This window comes from Aquarana catesbeiana, linkage group LG05 (assembly GCF_042186555.1).
Source record: "Aquarana catesbeiana isolate 2022-GZ linkage group LG05, ASM4218655v1, whole genome shotgun sequence".
In the NCBI taxonomy this organism is placed as follows: domain Eukaryota; kingdom Metazoa; phylum Chordata; class Amphibia; order Anura; family Ranidae; genus Aquarana; species Aquarana catesbeiana.
The window spans coordinates 43,571,658-43,586,037 of NC_133328.1; the positions used below are offsets into that span (position 1 = coordinate 43,571,658).

The following is a 14,380-nucleotide window of genomic DNA, read 5'->3' on the forward strand; positions in this document are numbered from 1 at the left end:
CCATATGTATTTATCAATGTTAATTCTTGAATCTATCTATCCAATATCTATCTATTCCTACATATGTACAGTAAAACAACATTACAATACAAGGACATTTTCATGTTTTCCAGTCTATACACATTGATAGAATACAAGCACAAATATGAATGTGTACTGAAAGACCTTTTGTGGGTTAGGTTCTTTCTTGATCATTGTCAACCTTTTTAATTACTGACAGGTACCTTTAAGCCTCGTATACACGATCAAATTTTCAGACGGGAAATGTGTGATGACAGACTGTTGTCGGATTTTCCGATCGTATGTACACAAGTCCGTCAGACAAAAGTCCAAAGTACAAACACGCATGCTCGGAAGCAAGGACGAACCGGAAGCGGTCGGTCTTGTAAACTAGCGTTCGTAATGGAGAATTAACATTCGTGACGCGGCAAATTATGCAGCGCACAATTCTCTTCTTCTTTAATGGGATAATAATGAAGCTGCTTTGCTGGTGATACTGATGGAGTTATTGCAAACGAATTTTCAAAGGATTTTTTTCTAGTGATATCAAGAATAATATTATTATGCTTGTTATTTTTTTTTTGGCCAAGTTACCACAACACCATTATCCCGTAGTTTTTAAGATCAAAGATACAACTATGTTGGTGTCCTTTGTTAAGTTTACATAGTATTTTTTAAAATGTAACTGCCTACTCCCAAACTGTCTTTTGAAGTAAAACACATAGCCAAGTATTATTCTCCACAATTTTTTTATTGTGCATTAAAAAAAGAAAACAAATAAAATTAGACATGCTATCTGCCAATAGAACTTAACCAAAAAGTGTATTCTAAGCATCCAAAAATATAGAAAATATACCAAATCAAATCATTATTCAACCAAAAAAATAAAATAAAAGCCTCATGCATGTGTCCTGCTTCTTAATATAAGGGGTCAACAATGCCAAGAGTTGGTGAAAGCAGGGGTCTGTCATCCGGAGATAATTCCGAAAATCATCCGGATTATTCTCCTGGAGCTCCCGCAGCAAAGGGATATTACATAATTGGTCACGATTAATAAAGCACCATTTTTGGTCCAAGAAATCCTCCTCCTACTGTACCTAGACTGGACTTGGGTCAAAGCAATAACTCCAAGGCCAATAATAAATAACACATTATGTCCTCCGATTCCGCAACATGGCTGGTTGACGAACGGTCGTTCAGAAAAAGCGTGAATCAACACTCACCAAACTTCTACTAACACGAAATTAGCAGAAGGAGCCCAAAGGGTGGCGCATGACAATTGAACTTCCTCTTTATCGGCTTGTAGTACGTCTAGTACATCACTACGTTCGTGTTTGTTGGCCAACAATTGCTTGCCGTTTGTATGCAAGACAAGTTTTGGGCCAACGCCCTTCGGACAAAAGTCACAGGCTTTGTCTGCGGAAAATCCGATCGTGTGTGCGAGGCTTTAGTTCCCAAAAGTCAAGACGTCTGCAAGGCATTAATCTACATCTGTATGATGAACTGTTTTTAAGTGGCTAATATGATCCAAAAGTAACAATTCCCTAAAAAGTTAAAAATAAAAAAAAATAACTGAAGGCAAAACTTGTTTTAGTTTTGGATAGAGTGGAGAGGGATTAGAACAGCTGTCAGGTTTGTATTAGGGTCCATGCCCCCCTTAGGGAAACCCACCCTCTCTATTTGTCCTGTTTATTATCACTGAGAAAGTAAAAGAAAATCCCACATTTTTGGTTGTCCCCACAACATGAACGAATGGGAACATTTCTAATTGAGACACTTGTACTGGTGACCCCTGTGACAACCAGGGATTCCCTCACTTTGGAGGGATTTCATCTCACTTCCTGCTTTGGCTATGGGACAGGAAGTGAAAGGAAATCTCTCCAACGGGATAGCAAAAAAACTGACAGGGGTTATAACTCTGACTTTTTGTCTATAGTTCTACTTTAAGTGTACATTCATTTTCTGCTTGAAAGTGGTTGAAATTTCCTTGAAGCCTAAGTGCAGCCAAAATAAAAAAAAAACTAAAAAAAAAAGGAGCACAAGGGGCATATCTTACAGCAGCCTTTTTAACAACTTCGGCCCCGGAAGATTTGGCTGCTGAATGACCAGGCCATTTTTTGCGATTCGGCACTGCATCGCTTTAACTTACAATTGCACGGTCGTGCGACGCTGCACCTAAACAAAATTGACATCCTTTTTTTCCCACAAATAGAGCTTTCTTTTGGTGGTATTTGATCATTTGATCTTTAAGCGCGCCTGCTATCCCGCTTAAAGGAGCCGAAGTATAGCTACGACGGCTAGCGGGATCGTGCCGACCTGCCGGTATATAATGACGGTGGCTGGTTGGCAAGCGGGTAACCAGGGTGCCTTGAGGTTTCTTTAGGGGTGCCTTGGCAAAATGCCTAAAAATTGCCCAAAAATTGTATACAAGCCGGTGTGTGGATGAAGCCTGCCTTTTTAGTTACACAAAGCCACAAGTTTTCATTGTGCACCATTACAACTTTCTAGCTGTCGGTGTCCTAACGACCAATGGCATCATCAGTTGATAAGGACAATCTCTGTTGCCTGCATATCATCCTTGTTTGACCCTCCCTGCCCCTCTCCATCAGCTTTGGGGTCTCGTTAGCTGGGTGATGGAGAAAAACTGAGAGAAAAGAGAAACATTGGAATACTAGTCAGTACCAGTGTGCAAAAATGTATTTGCTTTGGAAGAATAAATCACTTCTACCATTGGGTGTCCTACGTGTGGATGTTGCCGCATTCATCATTTTTACATTTTAGAATAGATTGCCTCAAGACTGTCCACAAAGGGTGCCTTGACTGAAAAAAAGTTTGATAGTCAGTAGAATGTGTCCCTCGTGTTGATGCCTCTTCTATTAGGTGAAATCCTCCCCCATTCATGCCTCCTACCCTTACCACTATCATCTTCTGGTGTGGGAGGAGTTTATAGAACTGTAGGCGCTATGATAGGCTCTCAAGATTGTCTGACTATACTCATCGGTTCTGCCCAGTTCCTCCATTCATAGCAGCTGTACTAGAGCTTCAAAAATGAAATGTCATCTATGAATGGAGGGGGGCAGATCTTTCATTCATCCACCGGTCCTTCATTCACAGGTCCTGTGGATCCATGGAATATGGTTGCCACATTTGTTTCATTTAAGTCTTTTTATGGTATAACTGTCATTCTGATCTGCTGATCGCGTATTTTATACAGTATGAAGCTGACATATACGGAATGGAGTCTTGTCAGCAGGTGTGTTATTTTAAGACCTAATTATCACATTAGATGGAGAACAATGTATGAAAGTGCACCTTGTCTGGAAGTGAATGCACCTCAGCCAGTATATAGAGCTAAAAGGAAGGAGACAAACAGCTGGAGGACAAAGGGAAGAATATCAGTAGCATGTAGTGTGAGAGAAATACTGTGAGCATATTTTAAGTAAAAATTATCACATGAAAAAATGATTCATGCCGAGATAAAAATCCAAAAATTGACTTGAAGCAGCACTTGCAAGCTCCATTGTTTATATTTTAGCTGAAGTCAGAGTTTTGAAATGCAAACCTCCCATTACCTTGCATTATTTTTTTTATTTCATTTACACAGAAACATTTGGGTTGAGCTCACAAAAAAACAACAACAAAGAAAAATTCCCAGCTAAACTTACCAGCCAGCCTGCAACAAACCAAATTGTCCTGTCTAAAAGGCCGTGACAAGACACCCGAGTATTATCTGCAGTCCTAATTCTATACATTTTGAGAGCCCCCGTAGTTGGAGCTCATACAGTATATCTTAATGGATAGATTGAGGGCAGGTATGCCTGGAGGGAGCCCATCCCTCCTTGAGGCTGGGTTCACACTATTCCAAATTATGGAGCCGGTTCACATATCTCCGCAGCGGCTCCAGTGCGGCTCCTGTGCGTCTTTTGGTCTGTTTCAGGTCCAAATTCAGCCAAAAATTCAGGCTGAATTCGGACCTGAAATGGTGAACGAGGGCGCACTGACCCCCTGCTGTGAGCCGCTGTGTGCTCATATACGACTGGACATCCAGCAATAGCACAATGGCAGCGAGGGTGTCCAGTGTGTCCCCTCACCAAATACCCAACAATACCAACAAACGGCAACTGCTCCAACCTATAACTGGCCTTTATAGCAAGGAGCACATGGAAGGGCCACGTATGTCAAACAACAATGAAAAATTCCCAGCTCAATTTACCAGCCAGCCTGCAACAAACCGAATTATCCTGTCTAACAGTCCACGTTACAAACAGGGGTTTCATTTGCACACATTTGCAAATACATGCATAAGCTGCAGTGCCCACATCTCAGTGCCCCATTATTATCTGCAATCCTAAAGCTATAAATTTTGAGAGCCTCCATAGTGGGAGCACATACAGTATATAATAATGGATAGAATGAGGGCAGGTATGCCTGGAGGGAGCCCATCCCTCCTTAAAGGCACAGGTGTGCACTGGACACCCAGAAATAGCACAATTGCAGCAAAGGTGTCCTAACCCTCACCAAATTACCTACAATACAAACAAACGGCAACTGCCCCAACCTATAACTAGCTTTTACAGCAAGGAGCACATGGAAGGGCGACGCATGTCAAACAACAACAAGGACAATTCCTGTAATAATATGCCCAAACCATTGTGACTGATACTCTTTGATATGCTTTAATATGCTCTGCCATTTCAGTATACAAGATAGCCTAAATCTTCAACTATAGAAGAATGCTTAGAAGGATGCTTGCACAAGCATTTTTCTCTCTATATATCATTGTGGGTTGGTTTGTCTTTTCCTGTTCTGTAGGCCATGGGACAGGATGCATGACTTTTGATTCATAATCAGATGGCCTGTTGACCCGTATTAACTCATGATAATGTGTCTTAAAGGGTCACTGACTTGTATAACCATAAAACTATATATTTCTATACAAATACATCATTTACTAACCACTCCCCCCTCCCCTCTTTCTATTAGTATGCTGAACCATATATAAGCTGTAACTCACCTAATAAAGGCAGACATTTTACGAATGTACAACCTGCTTCTCATTTTATGGCGTCTCCAGATATCTGAGGGCCCTGTTGGTGTACCTAATAGATGGGTGGTCATCCGGAATACCTACTATTTCCTTTTTATTCCCAGCTCAACTTACCAGCCAGCCTGCAACAAACCGAATTGTCCTGTCTAACAGTTCACATTAAAAAGAGGGGTTTAGTTTGCATACATTTTCAAATACATGTGTAAGCTGCAGAGGTCACATCACGGCACCCTGGTATTCTATGAAATAAAACCACATACGCTGTGCCAGGGTGTACATTCCACAGGGGATTGCAAATTGACAGGTGAATGTACTTTATTGAAGAAGTGACACTGTGGGGTTGATTTACTAAAGCTGGAGAGTGCAAAATCTGGTGCAACTCTGCATAGAAACCAATCAGCTTCCAGATTTTATTGTCAAAGCTTAAAAGAACAAGCTGAGGTTAGAAGCTGATTGGCTACCATGCACAGCTGCACCAGATTTTGCACTCTCCAGTTTTAGTAAATCAACCCCAGTGTATCTCTTATGCAATAAAAAGCCTGCCTGTTTGCAACTTTGTATTTTGTACATTTAGTTTCACTTTAACCTTTTCCCAACCACCCCACAACGATATACTGCGTCAGGGCAGCCGCTCTGCGCCAGATCACGTACTAGGTACGTGATCTGGCCCTTCCGGGTCTGGGGTAAGCACATGTAGGACCAGGACTATATAGAGAAGGAAGACTCCTTGATTTTAAAATTATACTATACAGGCACACCCCACTTTTAAGTACACAATGGGGTTAATTTACTAAAGCTGGAAAGTGCAAAATCAGCTCACTTCTGCAGAGAAACCAATGAGCTTCCAGGTTTTATTACCAAAGCTTAATTGAACAGGCTGGGGTCAGAAGCTCATTGGTTTCTATGCAGAAGTGAGCCTGATTTTGCACTTTCCAGCTTTAGTAAATAAATCCCATTGTGTACTTAAAAGTGGGGTATACCTGTACACACTGTTTAATTTACATTGTCCCTTCTATTTCTGTATGAGAATGATGGCACTGTAACAATTTTAACTTCTTGCCGACTATATACTGTGTAATTATGGCGGCAAGGCGGCTCTCCTGAGTAGGATCTCGTACCTCTACGTGATCCTGCACTTCCGGGTCTGAGGTGCGCACACATGCCACCATTGATTGGACACAGCAGGAGCCAATCAGCGGGTCCGGCAGACGTGATGTCTGCCAGGACCCGCCGATCGTTCGGGAGAGGCAGACCACCATTCTGTGACAAGGGAAGGTAGTGATCTTGTGCTTCTGCTAAGCAGAAACACTGATCTCTGCCTTCCCACAGTGCATCCACCCCCCACACAGTTAGAACGCACTCCCTAGGAACACATTTAACTCTTTGATCACCCCTGATGTTAACCCCTTCTCTGCCAGTGTCATTAGTACAGTGACAGTGCATCTTTTTAAGCACTGATCACTGTATTAGTGTCACTGGTCCACAAAAAGTGTCAGTAAGGTGTCCGATTTTTTTGCCACAATATCGCAGTCCTGCTATATGTCGCTGATAGCTGCCATTACTAGTAAAAAAAATTATGAAAAAAACGAATACATAAAAATATCCCACAGATTGTAGACACTATGGAGGTTATTTACTAAAACTGGAAAGTGCAAAATCTGGTGCAGCAGTGCATAGAAACCAATCAGCTTCCAGGTTTTATTGTCAAAGCTAAATTGAACATGCTGAAATTAGAAGCTGATTGGCTACCAATCACAGCTGCACCAGATTCTGAGTTCTCTAAATGTAGTAAAGCTTCCCCTATAACTTTTGCGCAAACCAATCAAAATATATGCTTATTGGGACTTTTTTTTAACAAAAACAGGTAGCAGAATATTATTGGGCTAAATTGATGAAGAAATTCGATTTTTTTAAAACATTTTTGTATTGGATATGTTTTATAGCAGAAAGTAAAAAATGTTTTTTTGTTCCAAATTATCGGTCTTTTTTTGTTTATAGCACAAGAAATAAAAAACGCACAGATGATCAAATACTACCAAAAGAAAGCTTTATTTGTGGGGAAAAAAGGCCAAACATTTTATTTGGGTACAGCGTTGCACGTCCAAAGTAACGCCGTATCGCAAAAAAATGGCCTGGTCATGAAGGGGGGGAAACCTTCCAGAGCTGAAGTGGTTAAAGTCCACAGCACAGGTTCTAGGCCCGAGGATCAAATAATATACTTTTTCCATAACTCTCAGATTCATACTCAGTCAGTGGCAGTTTGAGGAAAGCCAAAGTGGGAAGAAACTTGTGGTCACATATATTCTTAATTAACAAACCATTTTAAGGCTACTTTAACAAGTTTAGCTCTTTGTTAAATCCCAGAATAGTCTGCAGTGTACCAAAATTAGTTCAAACTGAGGGTCACAATTGGATTTACAAAGCATTGATAGATTGCTATCGATTGCAGGTAGCTGGGATTGGTGGCTATGGTGCTACAGTACAGCAAAACACCCCCAACGTAAAAAACAACTCAATATGTTATCCCAGCGGAACAGATTTATCAAACACATGTATTATGTGGCATGAACACATTTCTTAAAGCCAAGAGACATTTGATCCATAACACTCCGATTAGATGTTCAACTTGCATTCTGCAGAACAATATTATAATCCATTCAACCGTACTCATTTTCAAGGTCTGCATAACAAAGTCATTCAACGTTCACTGTAATATAGAAACATTTGACTTATATAGCTAAAACTAATAAAAACACAGTGCATTTTATTTTTTATATATATATATATATATATATATATATATATATATATATATATATATATATATATCTATATCTTTTGCTTATTATGACTCATAATGATTAAAAACAAATAGGTAATTCATTCATTTTCCATACTGCTACACCTACCATAGCCGTCACAGCAGAGAACTTCTCCTGAAGCTTAATTATTGACTGTTGTCACCAGCCTGAGCTCTCCATCGAGAATCCGACACAGATAGTAGAGCACAAAAATCTTTCATAATTTATCCATCTTTTTTCTTTTTAGCTTTTGAAACATTAATAGCAGAATTGTCTTCCAGAACAATTCCGTGTATTTTATGGGGTTGTGGCAGAAACATATAGAGTTTTAAATGCGGTTTATTTTCCAGCCACAATAACGTATCGAATAGAGGGCACCATTAAGCATACCGGCATTGTTAGCCAACCCCTTCCTACCGAAAAGTCTTAAGCCTCCTGAAAAAAACAGTTTGGACATTTATAAAAAGTTGATAGGGCTTTAAATCTTCTCCAATCTATCAGAAAAAGTTTTGATCAGATAAAAGGGTCAGGCATTGATTGATCCCTGGCAGCCAATATAGGTCTTGCATCAGGTTAGGATCAGAGAATTTTGGATCTTGTGATCAGGGACACATCCGTTTCAACTAGGGTTAACGGGCTGGAGGCATTTGAGCCTGTTTAGGAAGGCATTGTCAGTGGGGTAAGTCAGTGATGTAACTATGGCAAGGCAGTCTACTCCAGTGTTGCTGGCAATAACAGGGTGCATTGTTTGCATGCAGAATGTTTGATAGGTTGATCTCTCGCCTGCATAGTTCTGGCATCAGCAGTACTCTGCAGAGCCAGCAGCACAGGACCAGAGGTACGTCTCTCCTCCCGTCTCTTAGTTAAGTAGGCGAGTGACACAAAGATTATTTTACTTGTCTGTAATATATGGTCTTTCCATTGACCCCCTATATACAAAGGATGGGGAGATGGCGAAGGACTGAATTTATTCTTCTCCTCAGTCTTCACAAGGGAATCGGGGGGCTTCTGTAACCAAAACTGCAGTGTTTATCCTCATGACACATCACAGGAAGCACCTCCATAGTTAACAGAGGACAGAATTAAAATTAGACTTGGGAAACTTAACATTAATAAATCACCGGGACCAGATGGCTTGTACCTGAGGGTACTTAGGGAACTCAGTCAAGTAATTGCCAGACCGTTGTTCCTAATTTTTACTGTCAGTGTACTGACTGGAATGGTACCGGCTGATTGGAGAAAAGCCAATGTATCACCAATATTTAAAAAGGGCCCAAAATACATCCCTGGGAATTACAGACCAGTTAGCCTAACATCAATAGTATGCAAGCTCTTGGAGGGGATGATAAGGGACTATATACAAGATTTTAGTAATGAGAACGGTATCATTAGCAGTAATCAACATGGATTCATGAAGAATCATTCTTGCCAAACCAATCTATTAACCTTCTATGAGGAGGTGAGTTGCCATCTAGATAAAGGAAGGCCCGTAGACGTGGTGTATCTGGATTTTGCAACAGCATTTGATACAGTTCCCCATAAACATTTACTGTACAAAATAAGGTCCATTGGCACGAACCATAGGGTGAGTACATGGATTGAAAACTGGCTACAAGGGCGAGTTCAGAGGGTGGTGATAAATGGGGAGTACTCGGAATGGTCAGGGGTGGGTAGTGGGGTCCCCCAGGGTTCTGTGCTGAGACCAATCCTATTTAATTTGTTCATAAACGACCTGGAGGATGGGATAAACAGTTCAATCTCTGTATTTGCGGACGATACTAAGCTAAGCAGGGCAATAACTTCTACGCAGGATGTGGAAACCTTGCAAAAAGATCTGAAAAAATTAATGGGGTTGGCAACTACATGGCAAATGAGGTTTAATGTAGAAAAATGTAAAATAATCATTTGGGTGGCAAAAATATGAATGCAATCTATACACTGGGGGGAGAACCTATGCTGTCAAGTTCTGGGAACCAGTCCCCAAGAAGGATGTACTGGAAATGGAGTGAGTACAAAGAAGGGCAACAAAGCTAATAAAGGGTCTGGAGGATCTTAGTTATGAGGAAAGGTTGCGAGCACTGAACTTATTCTCTCTGGAGAAGAGACGCTTGAGAGGGGATATGATTTAAATTTACAAATACCATACTGGTGACCCCACAATAGGGATAAAACTTTTTTGCGGAAGGGAGTTTAACAAGACACGTGGCCACTCATTAAAATGAAAAGAAACAAGGTTTAACCTTAGCCTACGTAGAGGGTTCTTTACTGTAAGAGCGTCAAGGATATGGAATTCCCTTCCACAGGCGGTGGTCTCAGCGGGGAGCATCGATAGTTTCAAAAAACTATTAGATAAACACCTGACAGACCACAACACACAGGGATATACAATGTAATACTGACATAAAATCACACACATAGGTTGGACTTGATGGACTTGTGTCTTTTTTCAACCTCACCTACTATGTAACTATTAAAGGGTATTCTTTCCACTAGCCACGTGTTTAATACTCATTTATGTCACTGATTCCCAGTGTAAAGGGCATTCTTCCCACAGACCTCCAATGTATGGAGCATTCTTTCCATTGACCAGCAATGTAAGGGGTATTCCTCCCACTGGCCACCAATGTAAAGAGCATTCTTCCCACAGACCCCCAATGTAAGAGGCATTCTTCATATTGATCAGCAATGTAATAGTCATTCTTCCCACAGACCTCCAATGTAAGGAGCATTTTTCCCACAGACCCCCAATGTATGGAGCATTCTTTCCATTCACAAGGAATGTAAGGGGCATTCTTTCCACTGGCCACCAATGTAAGGAGCATTCTTCCCACTGACCACTGACGTAACGGGCATTCTTCTCACTGACTGCCAATGTAAGGGACATTCTTCCCACAAACCACCAATGTAAGGGTCATTCTTCCCACAGACCACCAATGTACTGGGACCACTCATTCTTGTAAGGGTCATTCTTCCCACTGACCACCATTGTAAGGCGCATTCTTTCCACTGAACACCAATGGTAGGGACAGTCTTCCCATTATCCCCATTATTCTTTCAACTGACTACTAATGTGACACTCATTCCTCCCACCAATTCCCAATGTAAGGGACATTCTTCCCACTGACTCCCAATGTAGTGGGCATTCTTCTCACTATCCATTAATATTACATGCCTCCCAATGACCAACAGTACTTTCTGTTCTTAGGACATCTTTAGATCACCCCCCCACATAAACTTTCTATTCCCCTTTCTCCTATGTAAAAATAACCACTGGAGGAGCATTTTCAAATCTTTATATAAAGTAGAATAAACAAAATATGAAACAGCAAGAAAATTAAAACCATCAGTCTATATAAAACGGTCTTTAGCTAAATGCGTTGATATTTGAAATTGTGTTATGCTGAGACTACACTATAATTTCCTTTTACAAATGTCCAATAATCTATTATTTCTGTATGGATTGCACAGTTTTACATTACATTTTTTTAAGTTTTATAAAATGAAAAGAAAAATCTCTGTATCTGTAAATAGCCACACTTGTGGATTCCGTAACACAAGAAGCTGACCTTAAAATGGTTTGATAATGATTATACTGTATGTTTATGATGTTGGACACATTTCATAGCAGCGTTCTGCAGGTCTGTTAAAAAACTCTCTTCAAATTGATTATATTACAGAAATGTTGCTGCGGGCTGCCCAAGCCTGGCATGCAGAATTATATATAATTTAGTCTTAATTGACATGCCTGAACAAAACGTCACAGAGCAAATTGCCTCAAAACATGAATCTCTGCGCTGCTGTGTTAAATCAATTTTTTATTGGATAACATTTACTCCTCTGCATTTGCATGCAGCTAAAGTGGAATTCCTGCATTATGAATTGTATGGAAATAATTATAGAAGAACTATGGCCTAATTAAAGGGAAACTGTTTTTTAGGCCTATAAGTTAGTGATCTTAGGGGGAGATTTACTAAAACTGGAGCACTTAGAATCTGGTGCATCTGTGCATGGTAGCCAATCAGCTTCTAACTTCAGCTTGATCAATTAATCTCTTGACACCAGCTGTACCCTTAGGGCCCTTTCACGCTGGGGCGGGGGCGGAGTCGGCGGTAAAGCGCCGCTATTGTAAGCGGCGCTTTACCGTCGGTGTTCGTTCGCTAGCGGGGCGGTTTTACCCCCCGCTAGCGGCCGGGAAAGGGTTAAAACCCGCCGCAAAACGCCTCTGCAGAGGCGCTTTGCCGCCGGTATAGCCGCGCTGTCCCATTGATTTCAATGAACAGGAGCGGTGAAGGAGCGGTATACACTTCGCTCCTTCACTGCTCTGAAGATGCTGCTAGCAGGACTTTTTTTCCCGTCCTGCTAGCGCACCGCTCCAGTGTGAAAGCCCTCGGGGGTTTCACACTGGAATCAAAGCAGCGACATTATTTCGTTGGTTTGCAGGCGCTATTATTAGCGCAATAGCGCCTGCAAACCGCCCCAGTGTGAAAGGGCCCTTATATGCGGCCATTCAGAGGGTGGGCCTTAACACCAAGCAGCCACATATATGCGGCCCTGTTAAAACTACTTACCATGCTGAGAGCACGCTCCATACATGGTAGCCAGCAGAGATCGGTAAGCTCCCGATGCATACTTGCGTTCCGGCCCTTTCCAATCATGTGACCGCTATGACAGCCAATCACAGAGGTCACATGACCCAAATGCCTCCCAGCTTTTAGAACCCCGAAAGGGCCGGGAGGCAGATGGGGCGAAAGGGTTAGGCTTTGACAATAAAACCTGGAAGCCAATTGGTTTCTATATAGATCCCCATAAGCTCCGATGGGGGGAAAGAAATGCATTGGAGGTGTGGCCTGGCGGGGGTCCAGGCTGAGACTGCCATTCACTATTTCACAGCAGGCTTTGACTTGATGTGTGGCTTCTGGGACACATATAACTCTTTACCATTGCCTGGAACATAGACAAGCTCCCTTCCCGGCTAGCACTCACAGTGGTGGGCATAGGAATTTATTCCTATACAGCCTGAGTTGCTCACACATATATCTTGGTTTGCAGTGGTTTCTGCACCAGAATTTGCTTCAGGTTTAGAAAATCCCCCCCCCCCCCCCCATTAGAGTCTATGTCAGGGCACAAAAAATATTAATTATATCTCTCCAATACATGCATATTTCTCAGTTTAATGCCTTTAAAAGCTGCAAGGATAGGAAAATACCTGTTGATCTGACAGAAATTCTGTTTGGGTTGACAACAGAGGCCCTCTTCTGAAATCCCAACCAATGTTGTGAGCCCTGCTTGATAGACTACAGAACCTCACAAGTCCCCCTCCCCATATGCATAAACTGATTTATTTTCCAGCAAATGAATGCTGCCGCCTTGACTCCCAAGAATCTGTCAACACACTGGGGTTGATTTATTAAATGCAAATAGATTGTTCACTTTGCAAGGGAAGTTGCACTTTGCAGAGGAATTATCCCCAGAGCTTAGTAATGAGGTGGAGCTCTGCTTGCTTCCATCATCCAATCATGTGCAAGCAAAATGCTTTTTTTTATTTTCCTTGCACTCAGTTGGGCATTCTTTGCAAAGTGAAATTTCACCACATTCACTAAGTTTTGGGGCATATTCTCTTGCAAATGGAACCACTTTTTTGCCTTTGGTAAATTAACCCCACTATGTATTGGTAAAGGTCTCAGAGAGATGTAGTTCTGGGGGTGTGCTTACATCAAAGGAACTGAGCTACCAGCAGCTGCCCCTTCAAGATTTTTACAAGCCTGGTTATGAGGTCACAGGAACAAGGTAACATAATAAAATAATGCTGGAAGGGTTTTCATTGTTAAAAAGAAAAAGACACAGTCTCCTCCTCTCTGTTTAAAAATACCATTTTTATAAACCTTTAAACCCTGGTTTAAAAAAATGAAAATTCTATTCAAGTATAGTCCCTTCTATTGCTTTCAGCATCCCTTCAAATCTCCAAATTCCATTTTTTGGGCTACTGCGATCTGACTTTCTGTTAGAAGGTGGCTATGTTTGTTCACCATGGTTGCACTGTATGTAGGAAAGTAGCCCTCCTCTCTTGCTTTCTCCTGAGATGGACTATTGGATTTGTAGTGTGTATAGAGCAGTGCACCTGTTAGCTGTTTTTTATGGTTGAATTGTAAACTATTAAAAAATCTTCTTGGACTCTCACCTTATGGTCTGGTGCCCATTTCTGTATGTTTACTTTCAGAGTCATTCTCTGGCACCCATTGAGGGGCCCATTTGCTTTGGGAACTGCCTCACCAAGCCAGTGAGCTTATCTGAAAGCTTCCAAGATTTGATCCCTTGAAAAAACCTAGGAATCCCAGTGCCTGTCAAGCATATCTTCCTACAAAGTCTTGTAGGGCTGTGCAAATCTTAATCTCAAATCTTAAAATTCCATGTATGGCAATTTTTATATAGTTACAGTGGCCCAGCTTGGACTAATGTAAGTATTTCTATATCATACCTGTGGAATCCCTCTAGAAGATGGAAATATCTGTAGTAGACACCATTACTCCTGTGA

At 41.4% G+C, this 14,380-nt stretch overlaps 1 protein-coding gene across 1 annotated transcript in view; it reads left to right on the top strand.

The window, feature by feature from the left end:
- Positions 1-14,380, top strand: part of ZNF804B (zinc finger protein 804B) — a 540,066-nt gene that overhangs the window by 499,741 nt on the left and 25,945 nt on the right. The window lies entirely within an intron of this gene.